This window comes from Lissotriton vulgaris, chromosome 1_1 (assembly GCF_964263255.1).
Source record: "Lissotriton vulgaris chromosome 1_1, aLisVul1.2, whole genome shotgun sequence".
NCBI classification, from domain to species: Eukaryota; Metazoa; Chordata; class Amphibia; order Caudata; family Salamandridae; genus Lissotriton; species Lissotriton vulgaris.
Genome location: NC_141685.1, coordinates 68,012,482 through 68,028,571, shown reverse-complemented (window position 1 = coordinate 68,028,571; position 16,090 = coordinate 68,012,482).

The following is a 16,090-nucleotide window of genomic DNA, read 5'->3' as shown; positions in this document are numbered from 1 at the left end:
TGGAACTTGCTGGTCATCCAACAGGGTGGTGACATAGTTATAGTGTCTGGGAGGTCTGATCGCAGAGGCCAAGGCTCTGCCAGGTCTGTCGCCCTCCCCGTAGATGCGTGCTGTGCATGGTTTCCCCAAGAATTTCCATTCTTTTTCAGCTGCGTCAGTGTATTTGTTAAGCTTCTCCCTGAGTTGAGCTGTGGCCTTGGGTCCCTGAGTGCCGTGTGAGACATCCCGCTCCAGCAGGCGTATCTCAGCTTCCAGCTTCCGTAAATCACTGCGGAGGGCCTTGAGGACCCCACCACCTTTTCGAAATGCACCAGCCCCGCACCATTACTTTAAAGGCTTCCCAGACTGTAGTGAAGCTGGAGACAGAGTTAACATTACTATCAAAAAATTGAGTGATGTCTTGCTCGAGTTCCGCCCTAAAGGCTGAATCAGAGAGGTGTGCAGGGTTGAGTCTCCAATTTAGGTAAGGGGAGACATCTAAGGGGATGCGCAATGATAGGAGAACCGGGGAGTGATCTGAGAACGTGGGCGCCAGGTGTAGGGAGTTGACCACCCAAGGTGCAATGCCAGCCGACAGAAATATGTAATCTATGCGGGCCCAAGTGGAATGGACCGCAGAGTAGTGTGTACCTTGTCTCAGGGAGGGGTGCAAGTGTCTCCAAGAGTCTAATAGGTGGTGATCTTCAATTATGCCCTGCCGTGTGCGTTGGGTGCGTGTGTAATGTAGCGTCTGCGGGTGTGATCTGTCCATAGCAGGCTTCAGGGCGGTATTGAAGTCGCCCCCCAGGATCACGTGAGAAATACCCAGAGTTTGGATTTTGCCCCACATATTGAGGAGTGTGGTCGGGTCATCTATGTTGCGGCCATAGTAACAAGCAAGGAGAATGGTGTGCGAGTGTAGTTTCCTCCAGACCATGCAGTATCTCCCCCCTGAGTCTACTTCCGTGCCAGCCGGGGTGAACCCAACACCTTTCTTAACAAGGATCGTGACTCCACGTGAGTAAGTGGAGTATGACGCAAACACCCTGCAGGAAGCCCATTTAGATGCAAAGAGAGGAGACCCATTTGGCCGTAAGTGTGTCTCTTGTAACAGTGCTATGGACACTCCCTGTCTGTCTAGATAACCCAGTACCTGTCGTTTCTTTCTAGGATTATTCAATCCCCGAACATTCCCTGATGCAATCTGAAGTTTGAGAGCTGGTTGCGTATCTGTCACGTCACCCATGGCCATCTTAAAAACAACCAGCAGCTATCACATGTAGCAATTCCTAGTAATCTGACAACAGTAGAATCACAGTTATGATTGAAACCCATGACTACCCACTTGACTCTTCCCGTATCAGGAATTAGACCAGTAATCACATTAGGAGAACAAGAGCAGATCAAACCCTCCCCAACATCGGCTACCCCAACTTGCCGAAAAGAACAGTGACCTATAATAGAGGCATCAATAAATTCACAGTTTCGTATGATCCCCGAGTCCACCTCCCTGAGTCCACCCACCCTCGGTGCTGTAACATTGTCCACATATGAAGAGAACGGGCAGGCCACATCTATCTCAGCATCCGCCGATTCAACTTGCCGAAGAGTACAATGTCGAGGAGTAGTGGACAGACAGCTTGAAGTACTAACAGTTAACGCTGTAGGTCGGACCTCACGTGAACAATCAACACTCCCTCCCACACCGGCTACCCCAACTTGCCGGGAAGTAAGCCCCCTCCCCATACCTGAATACCCTCAAACATAAAACCAATGTAGTCAGTACTCTTACCCTTATGAGGGAAGAGGAATTACGGGGATTTGCCCATTGGGGACCGAATCCAGGGGCACCAGACCTTGCCTCCACCTCCCTACTTGCACCCGTTGGCAACCAGGCAAAGGCCTAGCCTGCAGCGCGGGACGGAGGTGGGTGATCGAACACACATATGCATCTATGACCACCTAGCAATAACACAGTACATATACCTCACCAGAGTTCATGCAGAGTGGGCACCGTCAGTGTCTCTTCTCCGGTGCGCGGGAGGCATGGCTCCATGGCGGGATGCTGTGGAACTGAGCATAGGACAATCAAAAAATGCGTGGCCGGCCATGTTGAGTGCAGGAAGTTAGATCAATGGTTGGGTCACTCAAAGTGTATCAGTCTTGTTGGTACATCGGAGAGAGCGACCGAGAGCGCCTTCTGTCAGAGTCTTCTTTTGCCTGCTCTTTACCAAGGTGTTTTAGAAAGTCTTCCACCTGTTGCGGGTTTTGGAACAAGTGTTGTTTGCCTTGGAGGGTTATTTTCAATTTCGCTGGATAAAGCATAGCGTAAGGAATTTCCTGAGTTTGTAGTTTCTTCTTCACTCCAGCAAATTTTCGCCGACCTTCTTGAACAGAGGGAGTGAAGTCTGGGAAGAAGGACAAATTAGCGTTGCCGTATTTCACCGCTCCAAGTTCGCGGGCTCGCCTAAGCACCGCATATCGGTCTCTGTAGTTGAGGAAGCGCGCTATTATGGGCCTTGGTTGGGCCCCAGGAGGGGGACGTGCTGTGAGGGACCTGTGGGCGCGCTCTACAATGAGGTGGGATGAAAACGCTTCCTTCCCGAACAGTTCAGTAACAAGGTTTTCGACGAAGACCTCCATCTTCCCTGTGTTGGTGGTCTCAGCAAGGCCCAAAATGCTGACGTTGTTGCGGCGTGAATGCGCTTCCAAATCCTAATTTTTCTCGGCTATTATACGGAGAAGCCTGTCCATCTGAGTAACTTGCCTGGCGCTGGAGGTGGCCCCATCCTCTAGTGTAGAAATCCTCTCCTCCGCTTCTTTAATACGCGAATCATGGTGTTCCAGTTTGGCCACGACACTGTCCATTCGAGTGTTCATGTTATCTATCTTGGCATCAATGGACGTGAGGCTCCGCTGCATGTTCAAGAGGAGAGCTTTCCAGTCTTCCTCCTGAGGTTCTGCAGGGGGAGGACTCCCATCCTTAGTCGGCGCTGATTTGGAGGCTTTCTTGGTCTCGAAAGGAATTTTGGATTGCCTGGCATCGTTGCGGCCCATGTCTCTTTTGGGCGTCCGTGCAGCGGTGAAAGGAATGGCCGCCAGCTCGCGGGGAGGGGTGAGCCAGCAGATAGGCCCAATCTAGCTGTGCCAGTAGCCTCTGGACAGTGCGTGGGTCCGATCATACGTCCTCTTTAACAGATCCGGACAAGAGGTTAGTGAGCGTGGTGGGTCAGAGAGCACCCACGCGCCTTGGTCATGGCGGGAGATAGTAAGGCGAGAGCGTCCAGCAGTCCCTCTGTTGTGCAAACGGCGGCAAGTGAAAGTTATGGTAGGCAGCGTCCGGGCCCTCCCGTGCCTCCAGGCCAGAAAGTATTGCGGTGCCTTCCATGTGTGAGCCAAAAGTGCGGAGCAGCGTTGCAGGTGTAGCGGGGAGGAGGCGTTGGTTAGGAAGGCCGCAGATCAGTCCACAGGCCTCAGTTCAGCGCTGCGCCGGCAAGGTGGGAGAGCAGGCCCACGGTGACAGTGAGGCGAGTGTAGCTTGCAGACTTCGGGCAAGATGCTACCACCCCGCAGCAGAAGGAAAAGGGGGACCCAGCTCCAAGAGCGCCGGGCCCAGCGCAGCTCACCTCCGACTCTGGGGAATGCAACTTGTCCAGGGGGGGCCAGTCGCAGGCGTATTCCGGTCGTTCACCCGGTCCGGAGCGAGTGTTTTGCACGATTTTCCGTCCAGGCCGCGCAGGCCGCAAAGCCCCGACCTTTCCCAGCCAGGGAGGCCGAGCAACAGCGACCGGCGGCGCACTCCGCTCTGCACCCCTCCGCATATATCTCGACAGTCCAGTGGCCGTTCTCGTCCGGAAGGGCACCGATCAGCTCCCAGCAGGTTCACGGAGCTATTGGTGTGGCAGTTGCGTCGTTTTGATGGGTCAGGATAGTGAAAGGATGGCGTTGTGTGCTCGATCGAGCGAGAGCCTCACGACAGTGCGGCCATCTTGGTCTGGCGCCACCTAGCGCCCCCTCGTTGATGTGTACCTTGAGGGTTAGGAGGTTGTCAAAGGAGATCCCTATTGATTTGACTGAGGAGGACAAAGATAAGGAGCAGATGAGGGCTTTAAGGTCAGAGATCCAATTCTGAATGGGGAGGTGGTTATTTTTAGGGGAAAAAAGAATAATTTCAGTTTTTTTAGGGTTGAGTTTGAGGTGGTTAATGTGGAACCAGGCTTGAATCTTGATGAGAGTGTTGTTGAGGTGAAGGATGTCAGCATGAGTTTTAATCTTATAATAGAGTTGGGTGTTGTCGGCGTAGAGATGGTAGTTGATCCTGGCTTGTTTAAGAATGAGTGTGAGGGGTTCCATGAAAAGGTTAAAGCGAGAGGGAGAGAGGATGGATCCTTGCGGAACTCTTAAGGAGATGGAGGTAGGGTTAGATAGGCAATTTTGGATTTTGATTTGTTGAGAACGGTGTTGTAGGTATGAGACGAACCATTTGTGTGTCGTACCATTCAGGCCGAATCGATCTTTAAGAACATTGAGTAGAGCAGAGGGGTTAACAGTATAAAACGCTGCAGAGAGATCAAGGAGGATCAGAAGGCTAGATTCGCCATTGTCAAGTGGGAGGTTGAGTAACCAATGGGAGAGAAGGGGTGAACAAACTTAAAGAGTAAGCTAAGATGAGAGTTACGCAAGATACGTGAAGAACATTTCATGCAGGGTTATACAACAGGGTGCAGGGAGCAGGTGTACTGACCTCACATCATCATCAGGGGGTGCAGCCTGCAGGTGTACTGACCTCATACCATCATTAGGGGGGTGCAGGGGGCGGGTGTACTGACCTCACACCATCATCAGGGGGTGCAGCCTGAGGGATATTGGCCTCACACCATCATCAGTGGTACAGGGGGCAGGTGTACTGACCTCACACCATCATCAGGGGGTGCAGGGAGCAGGTGTACTGACCTCACACCATCAACAGGGGGCCGACAGGGCAGGTGTACAGACCTCTCACCATCATCAGGGGATGCAGGGGGCAGGTCTACTGACCTCACAGCATCATCGGGGGGCAGGTGTACTGACCTCACACTATCATCAGGGGGTGCAGCCTGCAGGTGTAGGCCCAGATCTCTGTACTGGGGGGAATGTATGACATTGTTCTGCAATCTTTTGTTTTGCATTTGTCACCCTGAGTGGGATGGGTATGCTCAGACGTGAGTCCCATGCTCTCCACACCCCTGGAGTCAAGCTATCCTGGCTGAAGAGGGGTGAATCCCCGAAACCGGCCCTAGGATGCTTGATTCCGGACCAGGAAAGACATGGCTTGGCAGTTCGGGCTGGACTGTTCCCATGAGGCACAGGGTCAAGGCGGATTTGCATATGGCCATGTCTGAACTGGGGTGGTGTGGAGTGCAAAGAAACAATGGATTTAGGCCCAGATCTCTGTACTGGGGTGAATGTATGACATTATTCTGCATTCTGTCCATCAACTGTTATTTTGCAGGTGTATTGACCTCAGCATGATCAGGGGGTGCAGGGAACAGGTGTCCTGACCTCACACCATCATCAGGGGGTGCAGGGGGCAGGTGTACTGAGGAACCTGACCTTAGGGGCCAAGCGGCGCAGAGTATGCCTGAAATCCTCTAGTTCTCCTGCCTTGGAATACAGAGACACTGGACACTCCGTCTGGCGTAAAAGATCAAATTTATTAGCTGCAGCTAGTACAGTTGTCTGTGAAGTCACACAGGGATGGATTCACAAGAGACTGCCACTTCAATCCGTGGCGCACAGTCTTAAATACAGTAACGATGCACAATGAACAATCACAATACACACATAGGTAACTAATGAAAAAGGATAAAAAACAAGGTTTCAAGTAATTCAGACAAGCCTGTTTGTTGGCTCTATTTGCTACCCGACCCCTTAAGTTGATGGCAAACAGACCCACATAATCCCACTTGCAGGTGGAGAAACACATTTGTATATTCGGGGAAAACAGTTGTGAAACAAGAGAATGCATGCAGGGATTTGGTGGAGGCCAGCAGATAAGATAGTATCAGGAAAGAATGGTGTGAATCAACAGTTAGGTGGGACAAGGATTTGCACAGCTCAGGCGAAGATTAGTGTACTCGGCCAGACCCTGACATCAGTCAGACAAACAGAGGCTGAAGTTACTTGACACGCACGGGCAGGGACGACAAAAACATCTTGTTTACCAGCTGCCTGAGTAAAGGCAACCTAAGATGGCGGAGAACACAAAATGGAGTCTGGGTACGATCGAGAAACGACACATTTCAGAACCTCAGACCCTCCTTTTGCCATTACTCAGGCAAAAAATCCACTAACTAGACTTATGTTAGTCTGAGTCAGAGTCAACATTAATGGCCATAAGATCGTTCAGCTGTTGCTGGACCATCATCTTGATATTCTCAGTCTGTGGCGTTACAGGCTGTGATACACATAAAGTGGCGAGCAGACCACAAATAGTAGGACCACAGTGTATGCAGAGGCAACAGGAAAATATGATGGCTAGTATTGCTCCAAGGAATGTTAGTATCTTCCATCCCCAGGTAGACAATAATCCCCAAAACCATCGCATGAGGGACCAATCTCCTTCATCCTGATGGATCGATGTGGAGATGGTATGAAATTTTGAGATGGCCTGATATACAGTTGGGGCGTCTTCGGGAATGTATATACAGCAGCTTGATCTGATCAATTTACAGACTCCTCCTCGGTCTGCTAGGATCACATCTAGTGCAATTCTGTTTTGTAACGTCATAAGACGGTCCGCTCGGAGTTCTGCAGTAAGGTTACTTAATGCACCTGCAGTAACATCGATGGTTGTCTCAACCACGCAAACTATTTGCCTAATGTTCCTGCTGTTAATCATTGGACCCCAAAAGGGAATGAACCCTTTAAAGAAATCTCCCCCTTCTTGTCCTGCTGTGTCTTTGGCATCAAATACGCCTCTACCATATCTGTGTCTGTGATGGTCTGAAGGTGCAGTATACGTAGGGGGGAGCAAGAATGCTATGTAACATGTTCCCGAAAAGTCAGAAGGGAGCCATGTATAAGCTTTGTCATAGCAGACAAAATAGGTTCCTTGTGATAGGATCAATGGAGGGTTATTCCGAGACGTGAATACATATGTGTGGGAACAATTTTGCTGAGTATCATTCTCCTTGCTATTAATTCGGAGACAAAAGTTGCCCTGGTGAAGTACAGTCCATGCTGTGGAAGGCTGTTCCTGTTTGGTTTTGTTATTGAGACTGGAAATGTAATGTGTTACATTCCCTCCTTCGTAGGCTTTCTTTTCATCTAAAGGAATTTTATTTTTCCCCACGATTTTAGCCATGGCCACTATACCCTTTATCAAAGTGCTGTGGCTAAAATCCATTCCATTCTCGAAGGTACCTATAGGATATCGGAGTTTGTTGTGGTAGCCAGCTGAAAACATAGCTAAGTAATCCCATGCTGAACCTTCATATGAGAAAGGTAGTACTAGATAGGGCATCCCTTTATGGGCAGTGTGAGGCATGAGTCCAAACACCTAGCAATCAGTTATGTTGACAACTAACTGATGTTGGTGTAGCAACTGGATAAATGAATTCTGATATTCTGTATTTCTTATTATCTCATGTGTGGAAAGGGCATTCATCTTGTGTTGAAAATTAGGGGGACGAGAAGGCACAGGAGTAGATAGGGGAACAGTTTTTAGTTGCAACAAACTGACAACCCAACTTATTCAGCTGCCTGAGTAAAGGCAACCTAAGATGGCGTAGAACACAAAATGGAGTCTGGGTACGATCGAGAAACGACAAATTTCAGAACCTCAGGGACGAGAAGGCACAAGAGTAGATAGGGGAACAGTTTTTAGTTGCAACAAATGGACAACCCAACTTATTCAGCTGCCTGAGTAAAGGCAACCTAAGATGGCGTAGAACACAAAATGGAGTCTGGGTACGATCGAGAAACAACAAAGTCAGAATCTCAGTACTGACCTCACACCATCATCGGGGGTGCAGGGGGCAGGTGTACTGACCTCACACCACCATAGGGGGTGCAGGGGGCAGGTGTACTGACCTCACACCATCATAAGGGAGTGCAGGAGGCAGGTGTACCGACCTCACACCATCATCAAGGGGTGCAGGGAGCAGGTGTACTGACCTCACACCATCATCAGGGGTGCATGGGGCAGGTGTACTACTGACCTCACACCATCATCAGGGCGTGCAGGAAGCAGGTGTACTGATCTCACACCATCATCAAGGGGGCAGGTGTATTGACCTCACACATTCATCAGGGGTTGCAGCCTAAGGTGTCCTGACCTCACACCATCAGGGGGTGCAGCCTGAGGTGTACTGGCCTGACACCATCATCGGGGGGCACTAAGGGCAGGTGTACTGACCTCACACCATCATCAGGGGTGCAAGGGGCAGGTGTACTGACCTCACGGTCATCAGGGGGTGCAGGGGTAGGTGTACTGGCCTCACACCATCATCAGGTGGGTGCAGGTATACTGGCCTCACACCATCATCGGGGGATGCAGGGTGCAGGTGTACTGGCCTCACACCATCATCTGGGGGTGCAGGTGTACTGACCTCACACCATCATCAGGGGGATGGGGGGCAGGTGTACTGACCTCACACCATCATCTGGGGGTGCAGGTGTACTGACCTCACACCATCATCAGGGGGAGGGGGGCAGGTGTACTGGCCTCACACCATCATCTGGGGGTGCAGGTGTACTGACCACACACCATCATCAGGGGGATGGGGGGCAGGTGTACTGGCCTCACACCATCATCTGGGGGTGCAGGTGTACTGACCTCACACCTTCATCAGGGAGTGCTGCCTGAGGGTGTACTGGCCTCACACCATCATCAGGCGTTGCAGGGGGCAGGTGTACTGACCTCACACCATGATCAGGGGGGTGCAGGGGGCAGGTGTACTGACCTCACCCCATCATCAGGGGGTGCAGCCTGAGGGGTACTGGCCTCACACCATCATCAGGGGGTGCAGCCTGCAGGTGTACTGACCTCACACCATCAGGGGGTGCAGGGAGCAGGTGTACTGACCTCACATCATCATCAGGGGTGCAGGGGGCAGGTGTACTGACCTCACACCATCATCAGGGGTGCAAGGGGTAGGTGTACTGACCTCACGGTCATCAGGGGGTGCAGGGGTAGGTGTACTGGCCTCACACCATCATCAGGTGGGTGCAGGTATACTGGCCTCAAACCATCATCGGGGGATGCAGGGTGCAGGTGTACTGGCCTCACACCATCATCTGGGGGTGCAGGTGTACTGACCTCACACCATCATCAGGGGGAGGGGGAGGGCAGGTGTACTGGCCTCACACCATCATCTGGGGGTGCAGGTGTACTGACCTCACACCATGATCAGGGGGGTGCAAGGGGCAGGTGTACTGACCTCACCCCATCATCAGGGGGTGCAGCCTGAGGGGTACTGGCCTCACACCATCATCAGGGGGTGCAGCCTGCAGGTGTACTGACCTCACACCATCAGGGGGTGCAGGGAGCAGGTGTACTGACCTCACATCATCATCGGGGGTGCAGGGGGCAGGTGTACTGACCTCACACCATCAGGGGGTGCAGGGAGCAGGTGTACTGACCTCACCGTCATCAGGGGGTGCAGGGGTAGGTGTACTGATATCACACCATCATCAAGAGGGGTCAGGGGCCAGGTGTCTTGACCTTACACCATCATCAGGGGGTGCAGCTTGAGGGGTACTGACCTGACCTCACACCATCACCAGGGGGTGCAGCCTGCAGGTGTACTGGCCTCCCACCATCACCAGGGGGTGCAGCCTGCAGGTGTACTGGCCTCCCACCATCATCAGGGGTGCAGGGGGCAGGTGTACTGACCTCACACCATCATCAAGGCGTGCAGGAAGCAGGTGTACTGATCTCACACCATCATCAAGGGGGTCAGGTGTATTGTCCTCACACCATCATCAGGGGGTGCAGCCTGCGGTGTAATGACCTCTCGCCTTCATCGGGGGGTGCACCCTGAGGTGTACTGACCTCAGAGTGACCCTTGACCCTGTTTTCAGGCCAGGTCGCTCCCCTGACGCGTTAGCTCGCCGTGCTAGTGCTGTGTCTGACCTGTGCCCCGCTGCTGCCGCCGGTTCGATCCCTGGTGGTCCAGTGGGTGTAAGCTTGCTCTCTATTCTGCTCTTTATTGCCTTTATTCTGCTGCCGATTGTACTGTCTCCACTGTGTTACCCTTTTCTTTTTGATTCACGTTCTGTGCCCCATTGACTGTACAGTGTTGCCTGTGCTCCCTTAGCGTTTTTTCTTTTGTGCTCCTTTGCGTTCAGGTGTACTGACCTCACACCATCATCAGGGGGTGCAGGGAGCAGGTGTACTGACCTCACACCATCATCAGGGGTGCAGGTGTACTGACCTCACACCATCATCAGGGGGTGCAGGGAGCTGCACTCTCTGATGATGGCGAAGTCAGCCTTCCTATAAGAAAAACGGGCTGCATTTAATTAAAGAAAGAGAAAAAAAAGCTGCTTCATTGAAAAGAAGTCCCAGACATGGTGGTCTGCTGAGCCCAGCAGGCCACCATCCCTGGTAGGGCTGCTGGGCTCAATGGGCTCGCAAATTGCGAGAGCCTCATTAATATTAATGAGCCTCGCAATTTGCGACCCCGATCTAGTGTTGGTAGACAGCTGCAACCATCGCTCGCTGCAGTGGTGGAACCCTCAAAACTTAGCAAAAGGGCAGCCTTTCATAGACCCGATTCCACAGTAACCGGTTGGGGTGCCCACCTTCAACATTACAAAGTCCAGGGGCTGCGGTCGGACAAACACAAACGTCTCCACATCAACTACCTGGAACTTCTAGCAGTGTTCCTAGCACTCAGCTTTTCTCACCCAACTTGTAGGCAAGACTGTCTTAGTTTGCACGGACAACATGACAGCAATGTACTACCTACAGAAACAGGGAGGGACTCCCTCTCTCCAGCTGTAGCACCTTGCACAAAGCATTTGGGATTTGGCGATTCACCAGAAAATCTATCTCCTAGCAGAACACCTCTCAGGAGTAGACTATCAGTTGCAGACCTGCTCAGCAGACACAGGTAGCAAGTCCACGTGTGGGAACTTAATCTCAAGTTCTTCTTCCCTACGTTCAAAACTGAGGGTTTCCACAGATAGATCTGTTTGCCACAGTGCAATGCCCTATGGATGATTTGGTCAGGGATATTTGCTTATGCTTTTCCGCCTCTCCTGCTAATTCCATTACTAGTTCGCAAGCTCAGACAAACGTCCCGGTTAAAAAAGGCTTGTTGGATGTTGGGGGCAGGTTACGACCTCTCACATACCGGTATGCGAAGGAGGCACTACAGGTCCCAGGCAGGCTCTGCCCAGAATTGCTGGTCATCCCCTAGCCACTTCACATCCTTGAAGTGATTGACAGCTAAAACAAGCGTGTTACTGAGAAGGGAATCCCCCGTCTCACACATAGAGAAACACCTTAGTGCGTGTAAACACATAGTCTGGTTTACACATTCACTAAATCTTAGTTTGCACTCACATAATTTTATATAGGTCCTGAGGAAAGCCAGCATATTCATAAGGCACTGGCTGAAACATGTCGACCCACCATTGGATGTGAGAGGTCGTAACATGCCTCCAATATCCAACAAGTCTTTTTTAACCGCTGACGGAGGCCCAGTTATTAAAGTTTAATTTACCCTCGGGTACTGGGACCCCCGCCAAGCCGTTTTAATATCACAGTACTTTCCACCTCACACTGCACACTCAGCAATATACCTGCTCCGCTGTAATTAGGCGTTGAAGCACACCCGGGACACGCTAGGTGTTACTGGGTGGGCCCGATGATGAAGCATGCCACCAACTAGGTTGGTGGGTGAGGGCTTCATGAACACACCTACAAGGTGTTCCCAACCCCTGACAAAACATATCAGAGTCCTTTAATACTTAGTCATGAATGAGCTAGTCTCCTTTTGATTTAACATATATAACCCACGGGGATACGGACTAGCTACCTGATCCTCTCTCTCTCTTTTGATACGCACATATATCACTATTAATTGAACTATCAGAATTCTTGTATAGAATTTATGTGCTGCAATGATAATAGAGCAAAAGATACACAATTGATGGACGGAATGCAGAACAAATCAAAACTTTCACCCCCAGTCAAGAGATCTGGGTAAATCCATCATTATTTTGCTCACCCTGCCACCCCAGTTCAGACATGGCCATATGCAAATGAGTCTTGACCCTGTGCCTCATGGGAACAGTCCAGCCCGAACTGCAATGATAATAGAAGCAGATAAAAGTCATTAGCAAAATAAGCACTTTGAACAGAATAAATAGTTCCACCATCTTTTAAAACAATGTACATATGCAAGCATATGATAACTGTACATAGCGCTTTCCTACTATGCTTTCCCGTGTGTGTGTGTGTCTGTTGGTCTCTGTGTGTCTGTCTCTCATTCCCTGTAGGGAAAGTATGTAGCTCCCCGTTCTAGAAGAGTCGGTCAAGAAGGAGCACACTGCATTGAATAATTTCTTTGTATGCACTTTTTATTAGTATTACAGGAAATCCCAATGATTGATTGTCTCTGTTATATTCTTCTTTCCCACAGGGTCATCCACTTCAGTCCCTTAGGTGAGCCTCGGCCGCCGTCGTCCCTAGGACAGAAGGAAAAGACTCAGGTAAGTGTTTTTGCTTCATGGTTTCAGTGGAGAAGTGTGGCTCAGGGGTTAGAGGCGGCAGACCCGGAAGCTGAGATCGTCCCTGGACCAGGGTTCAATTCCCCGCCTCGGCGGGTCTTGGGCTCAAAAATTCCACGGACTCGATAATTCTCGCTCCGGTGCCTTCTCGACTCACGGGTTCACACTCTGCGACTCTGGGCAATAGCTTGCTTAATCTCCACAACGGCCCCTCGCGGCGGGATGCCTGGCTTTCACCTTGTGGATACCCTGCCGGGGTTATCTCACAGGGGAATACCAGGACGGATTGCCTAAGCAAGCGCCGGGAAACCCTTTGTGGGTAGCTGTGCGCTATATAAGCTCAAATACATTTACATTTACATTTACATGGTTTAGTCAAGGGAGGATGTGAGTGATAAATAATAGCTATGCATAAATGTGAAGGGAGGGTGTAGAGGTTGGAGCAACCAAAAGAAAAAGAGTAGCTGATGATTTCTGCTCTTGTCTTTGTTTCCGTCTCACTTATTTCCTTTTCTCTGGGTCCCTTTCACCCCTCAGCCTCCCCTCCCGTCCCTCTCTTACTCAGCCCCTTTCCAAAAGCCCGTAGACGCCCACGCACCTGGAAGAGCCACGTCCCTCCGGGGCAGTGGCGTGGTGCCTCTGAGTCCTTCAGTGAGGTCTGGTCTTCTGTTTCGGCTTTTCCTCCTCCTTCAGGTTCGGGTGTTCTGCTCGGCGACAAGCTGTGACCTCCCCTGGCTTCCGGTTCACTCTCTCGGAAGGTTGTTAGTCCTTCTCTGTCTTTCCGGTCTTCCCCCGCCGCTGGTTTGTCCGCCTCGCGTTCCCATGCCGCGTGTAGCTGGACCAACTACTGACCAACCTGACGCGCTCTCCACCCCGCCTTCTTCAAGCATGTATCCTCTGATGTCCGTCCACAGCTCCGGTTTAAAGGGGCCGCCTGCCGATTCTCCTCTCTCAACTTCTTGATGACAGCAAAGCGGACATCAGGTAAAAGGGGACTATGAATATAAGAGGGGAGAAATATTTGAAGGGATGGCATGGCACTCCTTATCCTCTATCCCATCGTATACCACACGGGCTACCTGACATACCCCACCCCCAGACGTTTCCCGTTCAGGGAAATGAGGGATGTGTGAAAGAAAGTCAGCAACTTGGTATGCATAGTATAAAAGATGACAATGCTAAAACTAGTGCCCATCCTGGAATAAAAGAAGACACACCCAAAAATAGCTTATCCTAGAAACCCACTCTCCAAAAACAAGATACCAAACAAAAGGAAAATCTTAGGAGCTTCAGGTGATGTCCCCAGTGTCTGATTTACTGGTGTTTGTTTAGGTTTACAGGAGTCCAGATGTTACATAGCAAACCTTGTCTATGCATGCCGTGTATTTTTCATTCATTATTGTCGTATTTATGAAATCCACTCATCGCGTGCCAGAAGGGAGATGTATTTGGCTACAGTTGTTTATATAGCGCCAGACTAGATCAGGTCTGTGTCTCCTGCTCCACAGCTTGTACCCGTAAAAGTGCATCAATGTTTCCTTCCCCTGGAAGCAAATCCACCTGTATTCCAGTTTAAGCATATTTATTCTCATAGAATCAATTTCAAAATCCACTGTTCCGCAAGTAAATTCAAATTCAGTCCGTCCCAATTCATTTTGGGGGTTCTCCCTTCATCAGGGGGGCGCATGTGAGGAATCTATGCTGTACGTTGTGTGCGGAAAATATTGACATAATAATTAACTATCAATGCAATCTAATCCTACATATACATAAATGAATAGTTTGCTACATGTCCTGGTAGAGCCGAACCGCATGTCTGCGTTTGTGTTATACCAGGGTCTTCGCCTTTTCGATAGTAAGAGCTACTTCTGATCGAGGAGAATCATCCTGATCTACTGCCTTTATCACGTGGCTTAGCTAAGGGTAGATAAATGCCAAGCAACTTCATTGCTGCCCTAGAGCGCCCAGTCCTGCTGCAGGCGGACATAGCATTTGTAGCACTGGGTTTGGAAAGGTTTACCTGTAGGGCCCCTAAGCCTTTGTAGCACTGTTAGGTTTACCTGCGGGACCCCAGGCATTTATGGTACTGGTAGGAACGGTGTATCTGTGGGGTCCCCAGGGACCCGTTTTGTTCATTTTATTCTTATTAACGAATCCCATCTGAGAGGTGAGTGTTTCACTGAGGGTTGTGGTCTCTTTGTCATGCAATACACGGGATGGCATTGTTCTCTCTGAGTGAGTGTGAAGACAGAAGACTTCTATTATCTGGTGATTTGTCCTCCTGTTCATTGGCTCCTGTCCAGATCCTGGCCCTGCTTTAACAATTCAAGATTCATGTTCAGTAGTGGCAGTCACAGTATAAGGACTGTGAGCAATACCTGCTGTAGAGTTTTCGCTGTCCTAGAAAATATGTCTCAATGTAGGAAAGGGCCTGTTTTGGACATGGTTAGCCTTCACTTTTTACTTGGAAAATGATATAGGTTTTTTCTGGAAGTGCACAGGGTCCCTACCAACCAGGTCCCCTGAGCCCGATCTCCTTCATTAAGTGTACCAGTCGTTTCCACGATTGTCAACGCATTCGCTCACATATAAGTCCCTTGTAAAAGATACCTCTGGTACCAAGGGCCTTGTTGTTAAAGAGGGTCTCTAAAGGCTGCAGCACAAATTATGCCACCCTAAGGGACCCCTCACCAAGCACATACATACATACATACATTCATACACACATACATACATACATACATACATACATACATACATACATACATACATACATACTGCCACTGCAGCTGCGTGTCTTGGTGCCGACAAAACTGAAGAGTTGACATGGCACACATCCCTGTATGCGATGCCCATAAGGACTGTCTGAGATGTAGGTAAGACACCCCTCTAGCAGGCCTTATAGTGGACGCTGCTTTAGGAATATCTCCTGCAATGTCCTTGTTGATTCCTGGATATTGCAAGTGACCAGGCAAGCTCTATAGTAAGCACATTGGCTGGACACTTGTCATTACGAGTTCCCCAGCCTCATGAAGGTTTCTCTGAAATATGGGATATTTGATACCAAACATCTCAGCATGTTAAACCTGCATTGATTGCAGTGTCCGATTTGTTAAAAATTGCACACAGGGTGCCTCTTAGAGGGGTCCCCTAAGATCTACCAATCCTTAGTGTGGTCACCGACTGGCCTGAGCCAGCCTGCTACCACCAGACAGTGTTCTGTCCTCATGGAGAGAGTGCCTGCGCACTTTGAGGTTGATAACAATGCCTTTCCTGGGTGGAGATATTCACACCTCCCCCTCGTCAGACAGAGCCATCTGTGGCAGGGATTTTCAAAGGCCTTGCCGCCTGGGTAATGCGACCCCAGCCTCTTCTGTTAGAGGGAGCA